Source organism: Rhinatrema bivittatum, chromosome 1 (genome assembly GCF_901001135.1).
Source record: "Rhinatrema bivittatum chromosome 1, aRhiBiv1.1, whole genome shotgun sequence".
Lineage (NCBI taxonomy): Eukaryota > Metazoa > Chordata > Amphibia > Gymnophiona > Rhinatrematidae > Rhinatrema > Rhinatrema bivittatum.
The window spans coordinates 459,911,375-459,928,215 of NC_042615.1; the positions used below are offsets into that span (position 1 = coordinate 459,911,375).

General features: G+C 45.1%; 1 long non-coding RNA gene across 1 annotated transcript in view; it reads left to right on the forward strand.

Moving 5' to 3' along the window:
- The first annotated feature begins 760 nt into the window (after window positions 1-760).
- Window positions 761-16,841, forward strand: part of LOC115081093 — a 243,198-nt gene continuing 227,117 nt past the window's right edge. Inside the window, exon 1 of the long non-coding RNA XR_003853728.1 lies at window positions 761-1,056. This is a non-coding gene — a long non-coding RNA (uncharacterized LOC115081093). The remainder of the gene's footprint in view (window positions 1,057-16,841) is intronic.

The following is a 16,841-nucleotide window of genomic DNA, read 5'->3' on the forward strand; positions in this document are numbered from 1 at the left end:
TGCCAACAGAATACCTCACCTCAGTCACACATGCAGAACAGACAGACCCTCACCAAACACAGACTAAAGAGACCCTAAAGTATAAATCGAAGTGTGCAGAAAAAAAACTGAACTGGAAACCGCAACAAGCCAAACTCTGTATGCAGTGCAATAATAGAAAAATAGAAACACGACCAATATGTCATAAAGCATCAAATAATAAATATAAATCAGTACTAGTAAAGCCATACTAATAAAATGAATACATATTTCAAAACTATAATATCCCATAATTACTCATAAAATTTCCCAAAACACAATTAAAAAAAATTTAAAACAATAAACATTTTTAAAACAGCAAACGTCAGATAATACCCAATAATTAAGAACAGTAAGAATGCAAAAATCCCCCGCTTTCTACACTTTCCAAGATTGTTCTGGATTAGTGGGAGTGAGGAAGTACCAAACCTTCCACTCCCGCGTACACACTTAACACATCCGCCCACAGCTTCGCTCCTTCAAACCCACATACACGCCTTCTCCCTTGCACCTGCTGACACACACACACACGTTCGCTAGCACGGTTTCCCTCTCTTCTCCCCTGGCACCCGTAAATATACATAAAACAATGTTACTTACATTGGAGGGCAGGAGGGATATAGACAGGTCCCCACCTGGGAAGAGGTAGGTAGAACGGTCGGATTCAGGCGAGGTCTGCCGCTCGCCTCCCGCGGCCGGGAGAGAGACGGGGGGGTCGATGTGGTGGGGGACAGAGGTGGGCGACGCCGCGAGGAAGGAAAGCAGGCCCATGGAGCTGCAGTAGAAAAAAAACAGTCAAAGAGAAGCAGAGGTCGTGGAGTCACGGGAAAAGCAAACAAACGAAGCCCCAAAACGAGCAGGGAGCCTCGTGGGCAGCTCCCGCCCTGGCGGAAACGTGGCGGCGGCGGCGGCTCCGCGCGCACGGGGACTATCACGTGACGGACCGGGCCTCCGTCAAACGCGCCGAAGAAAGGAAGGCTGACGGGATCGTCTCGAGCCTTATGGCACCCTTTGACAGTAATAGCCATAGGCAAACAGGTTAGTCAGATGTTATTGGAGAGATTAAACGAATAGATAATCAGACGGAGCGATTGGATAGAGCGTGAGATCAGATGGACAGGTAGAGAGCTTGTGAAAGGTGAACTTTTCCCCTTCACGAATATTCCATGGGCAGGTTTTCAGAATTCGCAATGCTGCTGCTGCTGCTACAGGTTTTCATCACCTAAACTTTTAACGAGGAGAATTTCCACGCCAAACGTGGAAAATAGGGGGTAACTGGCCAGTCTGCAGCACTTTGCATGCTATGGCAAAAGATTTCCCATTCAGTTCAGAAGCAAAAAAAAAAAAAAAAGAACGGCGAAAAGATGGATTCGCAGACTTTTTTTTTTTTTTTTTACCAATTTTTCGGCAAAGACAAAAAAAAAAAATCCCTAGTTTCTACCATCTCTGTCTGTACCTATTCTTACAGGCACAGACCGTATACTGGCCACAGAACTGAAACCTTAAAGCCCAGATGGGTGGGGGTCCCTGTTTACAGAACACGAGGACCACGCCTTATATCTTCGACCAAAATCAGCTGACTTAAAGGAATGGCATGAAGCTTGAAGACTGCATCAAATGAGGGAGGCTTGGTTGCATGGAGATTGTTAGCCTACAAAACCTTGCATGGCTTCTGGTGCTCACTGGTATTTATTATTATCTTTTTTTTTTTTTTTGCCTTGCCTTAGTTTTTTAAAAATCACCAGTAACAGACCGACTGTGCACTTTAGACCGAGAAACTGGATTTTGTGCTGGCTGTGATACATTTGACTGGGATAACCTAAGAATTATCCAAAGATATTGCAGTGCATGAAATGTTGAGACAGAAAGGTGACATCGGGAGAAGGGATGTGGAGGTCTGTAAAGTTCATGTAACTGTGTCTTTGATAATTCTTACATTGGTCTGGTGAAAGGCACCTCAGCCCGCCAAAGATCCATAACAAACTAGACAGCCTTATTTCCCTGCTGAGATTTCAGCTTTTGCAGAAACAGTCCCCAGGATGACAGCCCCCCACCCCTGAGCACCCAAGCCTGACACCTTCTCTGGAGACAGAAGATCATGCCCAAAAGAGAAGCACGTCATGGACCAGGGATTCACAATAATCAGTTCTGCAAGGTTTAGCAGAAAGATTAAAATCCTTCCTTCTAAAATATTAAACATTTCCTGCAGGACTGGTTTGGCCTTTTATTTTGTTTTGCTTTCCTATTTCATTCTAATTTCCTCCTTGGAAAGGCAGTGAAATTTTCTGTCAGTCACTTTCTTTCCCTGGCCTGAGGTTTACCCAGCTGCCATATCGTAACACTGCTTCTCATGTATCTCTACCTGCAGACACCACCCAGCACTGACATTAAGCCCCGAATTAATCATCTCTTATTGGCATAACAGTTCCCAGCAAGCTCTTGCCCATAGTGGTGTCGCAGGCCACTATGCCCCCCTCTCTCCCCCCCCCCCCCCCCCCCCCCCCCGCCAATAAAAAGATAGTTTTCCACTCCTAGTTTCAAACAGGGAGATCATTTTATGGTCCAGGACAGCAGTTTGATGCTGCTATAGTGTTTTGGTTGTAGCTGTTGGCGCCAGCCCCTCTTCCTCCCGCACCTAGCTGTCCTGAGGATGTGTATGGTTAAGCAGTTCATTGAACTGCGCAAGAGGAGGGGCTGGCACTGGCAGCTGCAAGCAGAACAAGAAAGGCGCATCAGTTGCTCCCCTGCCCCCACTGTACTGGAGAAAGAGGGAAGGAGGGAGGGGAAGCAGAGATTCAAGACTTGTGATGAGGATTTTCTGGGAGGAGCAGGGACTTGGGCATTAAGTGTATGCTGAGGGAGGAGAGCAAGGACTGAGTGGGCTTGGGGATTAGTTTGGATGGCGGGGAGGGGAGGGACTCAGGGATTAGATGGGTGCTCAGGAGGGGAGAAGGAAATCCAGACTTAGGTGAGTGTTCAATGAAGGAGCAGGGACTTGGGATTAGATAGGGAGACAGGGCTGGAGGGAGAGCAAGGCGTTGGGAAGGAGAGTGGGGACTCAGATTGGGTTGGAGAATCAAGGTTTGAATATTGTGTGGGGGTATAATTGGGGGAGAGTAGATGGGCTGGGAGTGAGATGATGCAGAAGGATGAAGGGTGGAGATATGGCATGGAGTGGCTGAGGAAGGCTTGAGAAGCAGTGGAAGAGGACAGTGGCTAGCGATAGGGTAAGTGGGTGGCAATGGGGCAGCTGGGGAGGAAGTGAAAGATGGGGAATGGGAAGTTTAGGGGGTAAGAGAGAGAGAGTGGAGGCTTAAGTGCTAGTTCTGTGGGTGCAGTAGGTGCTTGAGCACCCCCAATACTGAGTAAACTCCTTCACTCTCCAGAGAGGCATCATTTACGTTGAATTTAGCACTCCCCATTCATTTTGAAAAGTTGATTCCTATGAGATCAGGTTCATTGTCCAGGAAATATTTGAGTCTAGTGAGGGTATGAGGGAAAGCAAGGTAGATGAGTGCTGGGGAGGGATGAATACAGAGGAAATGGGGGACTAGGGACTGAGTGAAAGTCAGGAGTAATAAAAAGCTGGAGAAGAAGTGAGAGACCAAGGGGAAATGGGAAGAGTGTGAAAGTGTGAGATTGAAATCTAGTAAGAAGCTGAAATGAAAAGAGGGAGACTGAGGACTGGAGGGTGAGAGAGAAGGATGGGTGAAATCTAGCTGTGATTGGAAGGAGAGGTAGGGGAGAGATGAGGATGAAAGAGAAAAATCAGTGTCAGAGACAGGGAAGTAAGGGAGAAGAAATAAGAAAGGAGATGATAAATGGAAATGACCCTGAAAAAAGGACTTCGGAGAAGACAGAAAAGAGGAGAGTGGAAAAGGAAGACTGGGACTAACCCAATTAGAAAAATAAAATAGAATAAAAGCCATCATTTTATTTTCAAGTTTTAGTGATTGGAATATATCACCTTTGCAAATGTGCATTTTCCCGTCGATAGCAGGGCTGAATTAGCCATGCTGTCATGGGATCTGTCAGTCAGGTCTGGGAGGCGGAGCTTGTCAAAGCAGAGAACAGAGCTTTGCTCTCTGTGGCTGCGCGTGTGTTCCCGCGCAGGAAAGTAACGGAATCTCCTCAGTCTGTTTTTTCCGCAAGCGGGATCGCACGCGGAGCTGTTCTTCTCCTCAGCGTTAAAGTAATACACATGTCAAAATCGGGGTTTAAACCCTGTCATTGCGGCAAAGTAATGTCGGTCACGGACGGCCATTACCAATGTTACCGATGCCTAGGACCAGATCACAATCGAGAAGATTGCGAATTTTGCTCCAGGATGTCACCTAGAGCACTAAAACAAAGGGCCTACAGGCTTCAGGAACTTTTTGCCTCAACGGAACCATCGGAGGCTCATTCACCGCCTGGCCCACCGACTTCATCGGCTCCCTCAATAAAGAGAACATCTTCATCGGATCCTCAATCCTCCACTCTTGGAGGTAAGGAGAGCTCAAAACGACAAAGGCCAATGGATTCTAGAAAATCCACAGAGCCAGAAGTGCCGCAACAGGACATATTGGCGCCAGAAACCTCTGCGCCTACACCGTCTGCGCATAAAAAAGTATCGGCGCACAATACTTCGGCGCCTAGAGAGGGATCGGCGCACAATTCTTCTATGCGTATGACGCCAAAGACACTTCCGTGTACAACGCCGAAGAACCCGGCGCGCACGGCGCAGAATGCTGCATGCAGAGCAAATACGCGCACGGCGCTGTTGACATCTGCGTGTACGGCGCCGACATCACCTACGTGCTCGACTCCATTGGGATCTATGCGTGCGGCGCCGAAGACATCGGCGCAGATAACCCTTGCGCGCACAGAAACAGAAAGATACGTGCGCAAGTCTACTTCCACGCATAAATCTCCACCCGCGCAGAAATCTATGTCTGTGCATAAATCTAAATCCGCGCATATTTCTCAATCCACGCATAAGAGACATAATCACTCATCTCAGATACTACAGAATGAGTTGAAACGATGACGTTACCCTTCACGACGCTCTTCTTCAGCTTCTCTTCACCTCGTTCAGGTATCTCCTTTTCTTCGAGAACTGATATCAAAGAAGTTACAATAAAACGTAGGAAACTATCACCTTCTTCATGTAGAAGTCATACAGACTCGTCGTCTCACTATTATCATAAACACTCACGACACTCTCACCATAAAAAATTGGCAAAGAGGAGTGCTACATGGGAAATAAGCCCTTCGACTTCTAAATCATCTCATATACCGCCTTCCAATACCTTCTCACATAGAGAGGTAATACAGGTTGTTTCCTCTAACACTTCTACAGATTCAGAAGATTCGAGGAACATAATGGGCAATAAAATATGAAACGACAAAAAGGTATCTGATACTTCACCTCAGAATACTCCAATGCACCCTAAAGCAGGTGTCTCAAGAGAACCAGATGGTCGTATAACAATTCCCCCTCATACAAAAGAGGCATTTTATCAATTGTCTCAATCTTTAGCAGGTTTTTATGAATCTCTTCAGTCATCGTTCAAAATGACTAATATTGCTGATGACAGTTCTCCGGAACACAAGGCACAGCTTACTAGAGAACCGTTGGTGGAGCCGCCGACATCTCCCATAACAAATCAACCAGCCTCGCCAACTCATACTCAGGATACATCTTTTGATTCTCCTTCAATGCAAACATCCCCATCATCATCTACGGGATTCCCATCGGATCTGCAAGAACAACCTCAGGAACCGTACTCCCCTCCGGAAGACCTCACATACCCAAAATTCCTAGAAAAATTGGGTTCAATACTGCACTAGAGGTCCAAAAGGAAGCAGACCCTAGAGCAGAAACCCTTGGTCTCCTAAAGATTTTTGATACTCCAGGGGAGCCAACATCTCTTCCACCACAAGAACTCCTGCATTCAGTCTTACAGAAGTCCTGGGATGCACCTTATGCAATTGCAGCCGTTTCAAGGAAAACAGACATAAAATTTCGTATGAGGAAAACATCACCGTACACTCTACCACAATTACCTCATACTTCGATAGTGGTGGAATCGGCGATGCAAAGATTTAAGAAAACAAAATCTCATTCCCCATTCCCACCCAGGAAAAGACAACAAATATTTAGATGAGTTTGGCAGAAAAATATATCATAACTCAATGTTGACTGCCCGAATTATGCACCATCAATTCTATATGGTACAATACCTATATGAGTGCATGCAAGCTATGAAGGGTATGCTTTCCTCGACTGCGGATCAGATACCTCCGCCTCTTCATGACATGGAAGAGTGTTTTCGACACCTTTTCAGGTCAATCTACGAAGCACATGAAACATCATCCAGGGCATCAGCAACAGCTATTGCAGCCCGCAGACTAGCATGGTTATGTTCAAGTTCAATACGTGAAGATTTGCACGAGAAACTAACAAACCTCCCATGTACAGGAGATAACCTGTTCGGAGAAAGATTCCAGGACACAGTAGGTAAACTGAAGGAAGAAGCTCTAGCAGTACAATCATTAACATCACATCCTAATTATTCGACCACACGTCATTATATTGGATCTAATCGTAGGCAATCATATGCCAGGAGACCCTATAGATCTTATCAGTCTTTTTGTACACAAACATACCCTTCCTACCAGCGTCCTGCTCAACAACAGAATACCTCAAACCAACGTAGAGGTAAACCACGTAACCAGAGACAACAGGCACAACAGCTGACTTCTGCAGCAAAAGCGACTTTCATCTTTTAGTTACTCAGCCACCACCACAACATCAAACTCCACCAGGCAGAATTTGTTCTTGCTTGGAAGCCTGGGAAAGAATAACATCCGATCAATGGGTTTTGGAGATAGTACGTCACGGTTACCAACTCCAATTTGTCACAAAACCCATATTGCCTCATCTTTCCACACTCAAGATTCACAACCCCCAACCACAACTGGGGGAGGAAATTGCTTTGCTTCGCAACAACAAGCAATTCGACAAATTCACCCAGGCTCCAAATCAGCAGCATTTTATTCCCCATACTTTCTCATACCCAAGAAGTTGGGGGGCCTTCGCCCCATACTAGATCTAAGGGAATTGAACAAATTTCTCACCAAGGAGAAATTCAAAATGGTATCGTTGAAGTCAATCCTTCCTCTCATTCAAACCAACGATTGGATGTGTTCCATCGACCTGAAGGATGCTTACACACACATTCCAATCCATCCATCCTGTGGCGTTACCTATGCTTTCGCTACAGGCATCAACACTACCAGTACAAAGTCCTTCCCTTTGGCCTTTCGGCTGCACCCAGGGTATTCACCAAATGCATGATAGTGGTGGTGGCTCATCTCAGACAACAAGGTATAACCATCTTTCCATATCTGGACGATTGGCTCATAATCGGCCCAACTCCCAACATCTTAATAGATCACCTCCATCGGGTGAAACGCTGCGTACAGGAACTAGGATTAGTGATCAATTTTCAGAAATCACACCTACAACCAACACAGCAGTTACAGTTCATAGGAGCATGCCTGGACACTACTTGCAACAGGGCATACCTACCAGGCGACAGAATATCGCATTTCCGTCACCTTCTACACACATTGAACCATTCTCAGAGTCCGTCAGCGAGACAGGTGTTGGTAGTCCTGGGCCACATGGCGGCAGCGATTTTCACGGTTCCCAACACCAGGCTACATATGAGATGCCTGTAGTGGGGTCTAAAACGTCAATGGAAACAACATGCACAACCATTGACACAAGATTTCACTAACCGCCGAAATGAAAAAGGACATAGCATGGTGGCTCCTAGACTCCACCCTGACCAAAGGAGCATTGTTCAGTTCCCCTCCTCACAATGCAGTCTTAACCACAGATGTGTCTCGCAAGGGCTGGGGTGCACACCTAGAGATTTAAGAAACACAAGGGTTATGGACAATCTCGGAACAGAACCTGCAAATAAATTTACTGGCGCTCAGAGCAATTTGCAATGCATTACAAGTATTCCAAGACCACCTGAAAGGACGCAGGGTCATGATCTACACGGACAACCAAGTAGCGATGTTTTACATCAACAAACAAGGAGGGTCCGGTTCATGGTCCCTTTGCAAGGAGACCCTGATAATTTTCAAACACGCTCACTGGAATTCCATACATCTCCAAGCAACTTACCTACCAGGAGTTGCAAACACAAGAGCGGACAGACTAAGCCGCATCTTTCATCCTCACGAATGGGCACTCAGTACAGAAATAGCCCAGGACATATTCATGCAGTGGGGGACACCTTCGATAGATCTCTTTGCAACAGAGATCAATGCTCAAGTTCCCAAGTTCTGCTTGATAAGACCAAGCCAATTCAGGATCGCTCAAGATGCCTTCCTCATTCTGTGGATGACAGGCCTCCTGTACACCTTTCCCCCCATACCACTGATGATAAGAACAATTCAGAAGTGCATAGCGGACAAAGCTCAACTGATACTCATAGCCCCGGCCTGGCCGAGGCAACCATGGTACAGTTTCCTTCTCCGGCTATCCATCATGGATCCAATTCGATTACCGAATTGACAAGATCATCTCTGCCAAGATCAAGGGACGCTTCTACACCCGCTCCACTCATCTCTACACTTGACAGCGTGGAGATTGAGAGGCTCCTTCTGACAGAACAAGGAGTTTCCACTTCAGCACAATTCATTTTGTTAGAATCTAGGAAACTCTCAACCAGAAAAAATTATAGCTATAAATGGAAGCGTTACTCTGCCTGGTGCACTTCCAAAGGTGTACCACCATTGGACTGCTCACCGGAGTTGCTCATTGATTATCTTCATACACTATATGTAGCTGGTCTAGCAACATCATCCATCAGAGTTCACCTCAGCGCCATAGGCGCCTATCATAGACCAATCAATGATATTCCTATATCCAATCACCCATTACTGTCTCGTTTCATCAAAGGATTAACTCACATTCGTTCTCCGGTATCTAAACCTCCAGTTCCATGGAACCTCAACATAGTTCTGGAACAGCTCATGCTTTCCCCATTTGAACCCATGGACTTGGCACACATAAAATCCCTCACATGGAAAGTGGTATTCCTGGTTGCAATACCATCAGCACGAAGAGTTAGTGAGTTACAGGCCTTGGTTCATTACCCTCCATATTTGCAATTTCATCACCAGAAGGTAGTTCTCCGAACTCACCCATCCTTCCTACCGAAAGTGGTTACTCAATTCCATCTCAATTAGACCATGGAATTACCCACCTTTTCCCTACACCTCATGCAAATGATAGGGAAAAACTACTGCACACGCTAGATTGTAAAAGAGCTTTAGCACACTACAAAGAAAGAACACATTCGGACTCCCGTGTTTCTCAACTCTTTGTCTCCTTTGACCTGAAGGCACCTGGATTACCAGTGGCTAAATTCACCATCTCCAGCTGGATAGTACAGTGCATCAAATTCTGCTATGATAAACAGAATTTACAATTACATTCTACTCCTAAAGCTCGCCAAGTCAGAGCAATAGCAACCTCCTTGGCACACCTTAAGAATGTACAACCCATAGACATTTGCAAGGCAGCTACATGGTCATCACTTCATACCTTCATATCTCACTACTGCCTTGATCAACAAGCAGCCACTGATGCGAAGATAGGGCAAGCAATACTGCAATCTCTATCCTCCTGTCCACGGTGACTGCCACACTGTCAAAGATCACGTACAAACATATATATCATAAACAACGTGATCGGGAGCTTGGGACTCCCATGACAGCATGGCTAATTCAGCCCTGCTATCGACGGGAAAAAGCAAGTTTGCTTACAGTAAACGATGTTTCTGTAGATAGCAGGATGAATTAGCCATGCTGACCCACCCTCCTCCCTGGCAGTCACCAAGTCTTCGACGACACTAAGGCTTAATCACAGACTGAGGAGATTCCGTTACTTTCCTGCGCGGGAACACACATGCAGCCACAAAGAACAAAGCTCTGTTCTCTGCTTTGACAAGCTCCGCCTCCCGGACCTGATTGACAGATCCCATGACAGCATGGCTAATTCGTCCTGCTATCTACGGAAACATCGTTTATGGTAAGCAAACTTGCTTTTCTTATACCTTTGTATTTTGCTCAGAATGAGGAAAATTTTTAATTTGGATGCAGGATTTTCAAAGAGAAGCTCCAAGCCTGGATTCCCTTTGAAAATCCAGCCAGCAGGAATACATTGGGTACTTAGTACCCATTTACATTTCCACCTGCTTTGAAGCAGATCCAAATGTATCCCCTGAAAATTGTACACTTGGTTTCAAAATGAAAGCCCAATGCATACTTTCCTTCCCTTGACCTAACTCTACTTCTTTTTCAGGTGAGGAAATGTTTCAATACTGTTAAGAAAATAATATTCACTTTGTAAACCGTTATGATGGCTCTACCGAATAACGTTATATAAAACACATCAAATAAATAAATAAATAAAAAGTTCACAGCATGAGTATGTTTCACTACAGTAGGGGAAGGGGAGTATTTAGCTGGACTTTTTATGTGGGTAAACAACTATTTACCTGTGTAAAAAAATTTGAAAATTACCTTCTGTAGGCAGAAGGGCATTTCTGTTGTTATTTCTCCAGTGTTGCACTGCATGTAAAGTCTGGCTTCTCAGAGTGTTCATTTCAGTTTTTGTCTGCATGTTTCTAATTTGTGGTCTCTTATCTGTACTAGCTGAGGGTCAGTTTGTGTTTTGAATGTATGACTGAATTGAAGTGTTTTACTAATGTATATTTCTGTATAGAGATCTATATAGCAGCCTGGGTTCAGTTTTTTCAGGAGGTGTATTGGTGTTCTAGGGCCCAGGGACAATTTTATGAGGAGGCAGGGTGAGGTGTGGCAACTCTGGGGGCAAAATTTTGGAGTAGCAAAATGTGCCCCCAAAATGCTCCTCTGGTGGCCACCTTACCTTGTCACCAAACACTTTGCCAAAATGATGCATCCGTAGGGATCCCATCCCCTACAGGCTGGAAGAAAAGCCCCGCAGAATGTGAGAGCATCTGTGTGTGTGTGAGTGTGAAAGAGAATATGAGAGAGCGTGTGTGTGTGTGTGTGTGTTTGTGTGTGTGTATGAATGTAAGAGCATGTGTGAGCATCTGTGTGTGAATGTAAGAGCATGTGAGAGCATATGTGTGTATTTGAGAACATCTGTGTGTATGAAAGAGCATGTGTGAGCATCTATGTGTATGAAAGAGCATGTGTGAAAGCATAAGAGTATTTTGTGTGAAAGAGCATGTGAGAGCAAGTGTGAGAGCATCTATGAACGTGTGTTCAGGCATTGTGAAAGCATCTGCATATGTGTGAAAGAGCATGTGTTGTGTGAGTGAAAGAGTATATGTGAGAGCATCTGTATGTGTGTGTGTGTGTGTGTGCGTGTGGAAGTGCCCCCTTCCTTCCCCTTGCAGTAATCCATGGCAGTCTCTGGGTGACTGGAAATCAAAAGTTCCTAGGTGAGAACATTTTCTGGCCTTATTAGTTTTAATTGGGTGTTGTTTGTTGTGTCTGCTATTTTGAAATATTTTATTGATGTTTGTGAAATTTTTCCATAATTTTTATTCATCAGCTGTTATTCCATTCATCAGCTGTTTTGAAATATTTATTCTTTTTTTATTAGTATGTTTTTACTGTTATGATTGATGGTTTATATTCCTTGATTTTAATATTTTGAGGAATGATATTTATGTTTTTCCATTGTTGCACTATATACAATCTGGCTTATTGTGGTTTCCATTTCAGCATTTATCTACATGTTTCTGTTTATAATTTATGGTCTCTTTATTCTATATTTTTAGTGTCTGTCCTTGGGAGCATGTGTGACCAAGGACAGAAGGCATATTGGTATATAGGGCATGGTGTAACATTTGCAGCATTGTCTATTCATAGGTAGGATTTTTACTGTTTGAGTGCTAGCAGTTAGTGCTTTTTTAGTGATTGTAATTTAGTTTACTCTGGGCTTTCTGAGGGCAAAGCCCACACCCAACATGCATTACAATTGGTCTAATACCAGTAGCGTACTAAGGGGGGATGCAGTCCACCCCAGGTGACAGCCAGGAGGTCAACAGCCGCGAATGGAGCCCATCCCGTTGGCAGCAGAAGAGGAAGGCTGCTGGGCCCTGAGCAGTGGAAACAGGGCCAGTGGAAGCACTGGGCGGCAGCCTAGAACACCATGGGTCTGGAGCCGGAAACTGCATAGTCTTTTCTTCTTCCCACCCACGTGGCATGGAAGAGGAAGTGGTGGGTCTGCGTGGGCGGGAAAAAGGAAAGGTCAAGCAGTCGCGGCCCGAAGCAGAAGGAAGATCAGCGTATGTCCTGGGTCGCACGAAGAGGCAGCATTGGAGTGCATGTGGAGCAGCAACAGCACTGCCCCCCTTCCCCACCGCAAGTGCAGGAAGCAGAACTGCACCAGCCCCCGTGCAGCCTCAAGAAAAATGAAGAGCCCCCGTCTGTCGCGGGGGTGGAAGGAGGCAGCTGCTGCTGTGCTTCTGATGGGGAACGAGATAGGAAGTGAGAGAGAGTGTGTTTGTGTCTATGTGTGTGTGTGTGTGTGAGCATCTGCAGGGAGAGTCTTGTATATCTGTGTGTGTGTATATGGGAGTGAGGTGCATGTTTGTGTGTGAGAGAGGGAGCCGGTGTGAAGGGGTGTATATGTATGATAGAGAGAAATGGAGGCAGTCTGTGTGCAGGGGTGTGTGAAAGTGTGTGCAAAAGAGGGAGGGAGCCTGTGTGAGGAAGAGGCGAACTGGAGATCACTGGGGACGGGAGGAGCGATGGAGACGTAAACAGGTGGGGGAGGGAGAAGACAAAGAAATGAATCTGGGAGGAGGGGTATAGAGAAGTGAATCTGGGAGGGATGCCAAAGGAAGTATCCACCCCGGAAGCCACTGCCTAATACCATATGCATTTATATATTTAAAATGATTTCTTTACTGCACACTCCAATAGATCATGATGGCTAACAACTGAGCATTCATAAAATCATATAACAGCAAGAGTATTGACATGAGACAAATCAAACTGAAAACGACATAAAGAAGAAAATAAAAACCGGAAAATAAAACAACATAAAAACATAAATTTGCTACTAATGAATACAAAAGGTACAAAGTTCTCATCCATAACAAAATTCTCTGTAGCGTATTTGTATAAATTAATCTAAAATCGACTTAAAATAGCAAATTAAAAAATCTAAAAATATATTCACCACTTATAAAAACAAAGTTCTCAGCCATAACAAATGAGGTATCTGGCCGATTCTACCTCATTTACAGTTCTGTTTCTTCAAACGCTTGCTTATATAACCAGGTTTTTAGAGATTTCTTAAACATTTTTGCATGTTCTTAATTGTTCATGCAGGGTATTCCACAAAATGGGACCGGCAACTGATATTGCACAGGAATGTTTTTGCTTGTTTGCACAGTTGTGATCATTTGTGATATTTTTACCTCAGAAGACTATACTTTCATTGTACGGTACCTTTTCATGAAAAATTGGTTATTATAAATACATCATTTTTTTATTTTGTGTGGTGAGGGCAGGGGGTACGGGCACCCGGCTGTAAAGCTCACCTTGGCTGCCTAATGCCCTTGCAGTAGCCCAGAGAGAGAGTATGCCACACACAGACCCTCACTATTCACCCGTCTCCCACTTCTTCAGGGGAAAATGCTGGGGTAAAGCTGCGAGGCAGGTCTTAGGGTTGCCAGCTTCCTATAAACATTCTCGCCGACACTCTATCTGTCACTCCCTTTCCATAGGATTTGAAATCACCAAAAGGGTCAGAGTAAAAGAGACCCCCACCTTCCCTTGCCCTTCTTGATGATTTGACCTGCGCCATGCCTGGGGGGGGGGGGGGGGGGGGGGGCGGGAGGGAAGCACCATCTCATCCTTTGCCTCGGGCAGTAAATTGCCTTGAGCCAGCCCTGCTAGGGCCTGAAACAATATTTGCAGTGCTGCCATAGTTTTCATAGGTAGTTTGTTGCTGTTTTGAGTTCTTGGAGTTAGTGCTGTTGTGGTATGGGAGGATTGATACATAGGTTCTGGGTGTCTTTTTATGTTACTTCACAAGTCTCTTGACAGTGGAAGGGAGTTATTAGGGCTATTACTGAGATGACATCACAATTTGAAAATACTGTATTTTAAATTATGAATTGTAAAGGGAAATGTCCTACTTTTGCTCTGCACCTGTTGCTGGGGAAATTTCTGTAGATTTAGGGTGTTTCAGAACTGAAGATGCAAAGTTGTTGTTGAAATTCAGTCCCATCCTAAATAACCTCCAGACTTCATCCCCATAAAGAAGAACTGATGCTATCAAATAATATTAATGGTAGTTTTACTGAGTGGTTTATACCAAGTAGGCTAGAAGGCCTTTGGGACTTTTTCTTGTAGTGTCTAGTTATATCCAGTTTAAAGGTGGGGGGTCATGTTGTGGGGGTGGATATAATAGATGGAAATGTCACTTTGGCTTACTGCTTGTCCCGTTCCATACATAGCATGCCTCCCCCCCCCCCCCCCCCCCCCTTGTTGCCCTCCTCAGATACCTCTGTCTAGAGATGGCACTGCTTGGGGCTGATCCTAGGGGACTACAGTGCACAGGGTGAATCAGATAGAGCAGGGCTCTATTGCAATTGAATAATGAGAGGATGGTGGGAAACCTGTGCTGATCATCTGATAGCAGCTTGCCGCTGCTCTCTACTACATGAGAGGCACGGAGGCACGGCATACCCCTACAAGCACTCTCCCTCTTCCCCCAGGCTCCAAAAAACACTCTCGTCCCTTCACTCCCAAATCCATAAAGCTCTCTCCTCCCCAACCCCACCAGACCCCAATAAGCACTCTCCCCAGCCTTTAAACCATCCAAGGTACCTGTTTTTCTCTCAAAGTTTTCTGCCCTCTGACCCCTAAGAGTCCCATAACATCGCCCTCTTGAGTTCTATGCCTGTTGTCAACTTGCTGCAGGGATTGTAGCAGGTAGGAAGTGGGTATAAATCAGGGAACCATCGCACAACAATGGCTGATGGCACTGCTCAGACCTTGGCTTGCCTCTGTGGGCGGGGAAGGTGGGAATAAAATGCAGCACCAGCTGATATCACAGACAGCCAATAGCACTGCCTGTTCAACGAAGCGGGTTGGCGCAACTATGGACATTTATCTCCTTCCTCCGCAGTTCCCCCTCAAAGTGCAAGGCCTGGGACAGTTGCCCCAATTCAGCCCTCCCCCAGAAGGATAGCCCTCCTTCCCCTAAAGTTCATTTGAGATCTTGCTTGCATGTAAGGTTTATAAAAATCAAAATATCTGATAGCTGTAGTATAGGGAGGAGGAATAGCCTAGTGGTTAGAGCAGTGGGTTCGAGTCCCACTGTCGCTCCTTGTGACCTTGGGCAAGTCACTTTACCCTCCATTGCCTCAGGTACAAAGACTTAGATTGTAAGCCCTCTGGGGATAGGGAAATACCTACAGTACCTGAATGAAAACCGATGTGATATCTCAGATCGAATGTCAGTATATAATAAATAAATTGAGACCACAGCCAGCATTTGACTTTACAGAAGAGAACCTCTCTGAGCTGATGAGATGGAAAGTTGTTGTTTGCTCCGTGGCCTGGGGAGGGGGGGAGTTGTGTTGGCTGCTATGTCCCCCATTTGAAGAGAAGGTCTGGCAGCAGCAGACGGGGGGCCCATGCAGCTGCAAGCGCCACACCTTCTGACTGCCACTGCCTCAGACTCTGACATACAGCACAGATGTGCTCAGTAACCACCGATATATTAGAATCGTTTGAATTTTTAGCCCACCTTTCCAAATTATGCTCATGGCAGCTTACAGCATAATTGCTAATTTAGGGACAATAAGTCACTTCCCCAAAGAGTTTCGATTTTAGTGGATACTTGAGGCAATGGGGGTTAAAGTGACTTGCTCAAGGTCATTGGTAAGGAAGCAGAGAAGCTCTTTCCTACAGATAAAGTTGTTTCTTTTTGAGTAATTTCTTCTTCAACTGCATCAAGAGCTTCACTCATCAGAACAAAGTTTCCTCACTCTACCCATGCAAACAACAGTAGTTAGAGGGTTAGGGGTTGATTTTATTTAATTGTTTTTTGTTTTTTTTTTGTTTGTTTTTTTTTTTTTTGCAGTATTGATCCAATAAACTAAGAAGTGACTTCACCCAGTGCTCAAAGGAGAATTATTTATTTAGATGTCTTTTCTGCCTTTACAAAGCATACCACAAGGTGGAGAACAGTAAATACAATGATGCATGAATGAGCCCACACAGCGTAATGTGCCAGGGTATAATGGTGTGCAAGCTATCCAGCATCCCCCCCTCCCTTTAGACCAGTGGTTCTCAACCTTTTTCCCATCGTGACACACCTGACAGACCACGCTCACATGTGTGACACGCTGCTCATTACAATTCACGGTGGAAATAAAAAATAAAGACCCAGTATTATTTTTATTGTTAAGACACAAGGGAAAGATACATATTCTGTCTGAACAGAAATTGCATAAATAGTAAACATCCCACACCAAAACAGCACCAATTTCCAGTACTCAAACAGGAAACACCTTACCTAAGAAAAGGCAACACTGATAATATTACACCAGGCCTTAAGACATTAGGAAAACGGACCAAGCCAGGCTGCTATAGAGCCCTAGTACACAGTAACTACACGCCAGCAGAAAACCCTCACCTGAATCACGTGTGCTGACCCTCACCTAACAAAGAATAAAGAGACCAAAACGCATAACTAGAAGCATTCAGACAAAACTGAATTGGAAACCGCAACA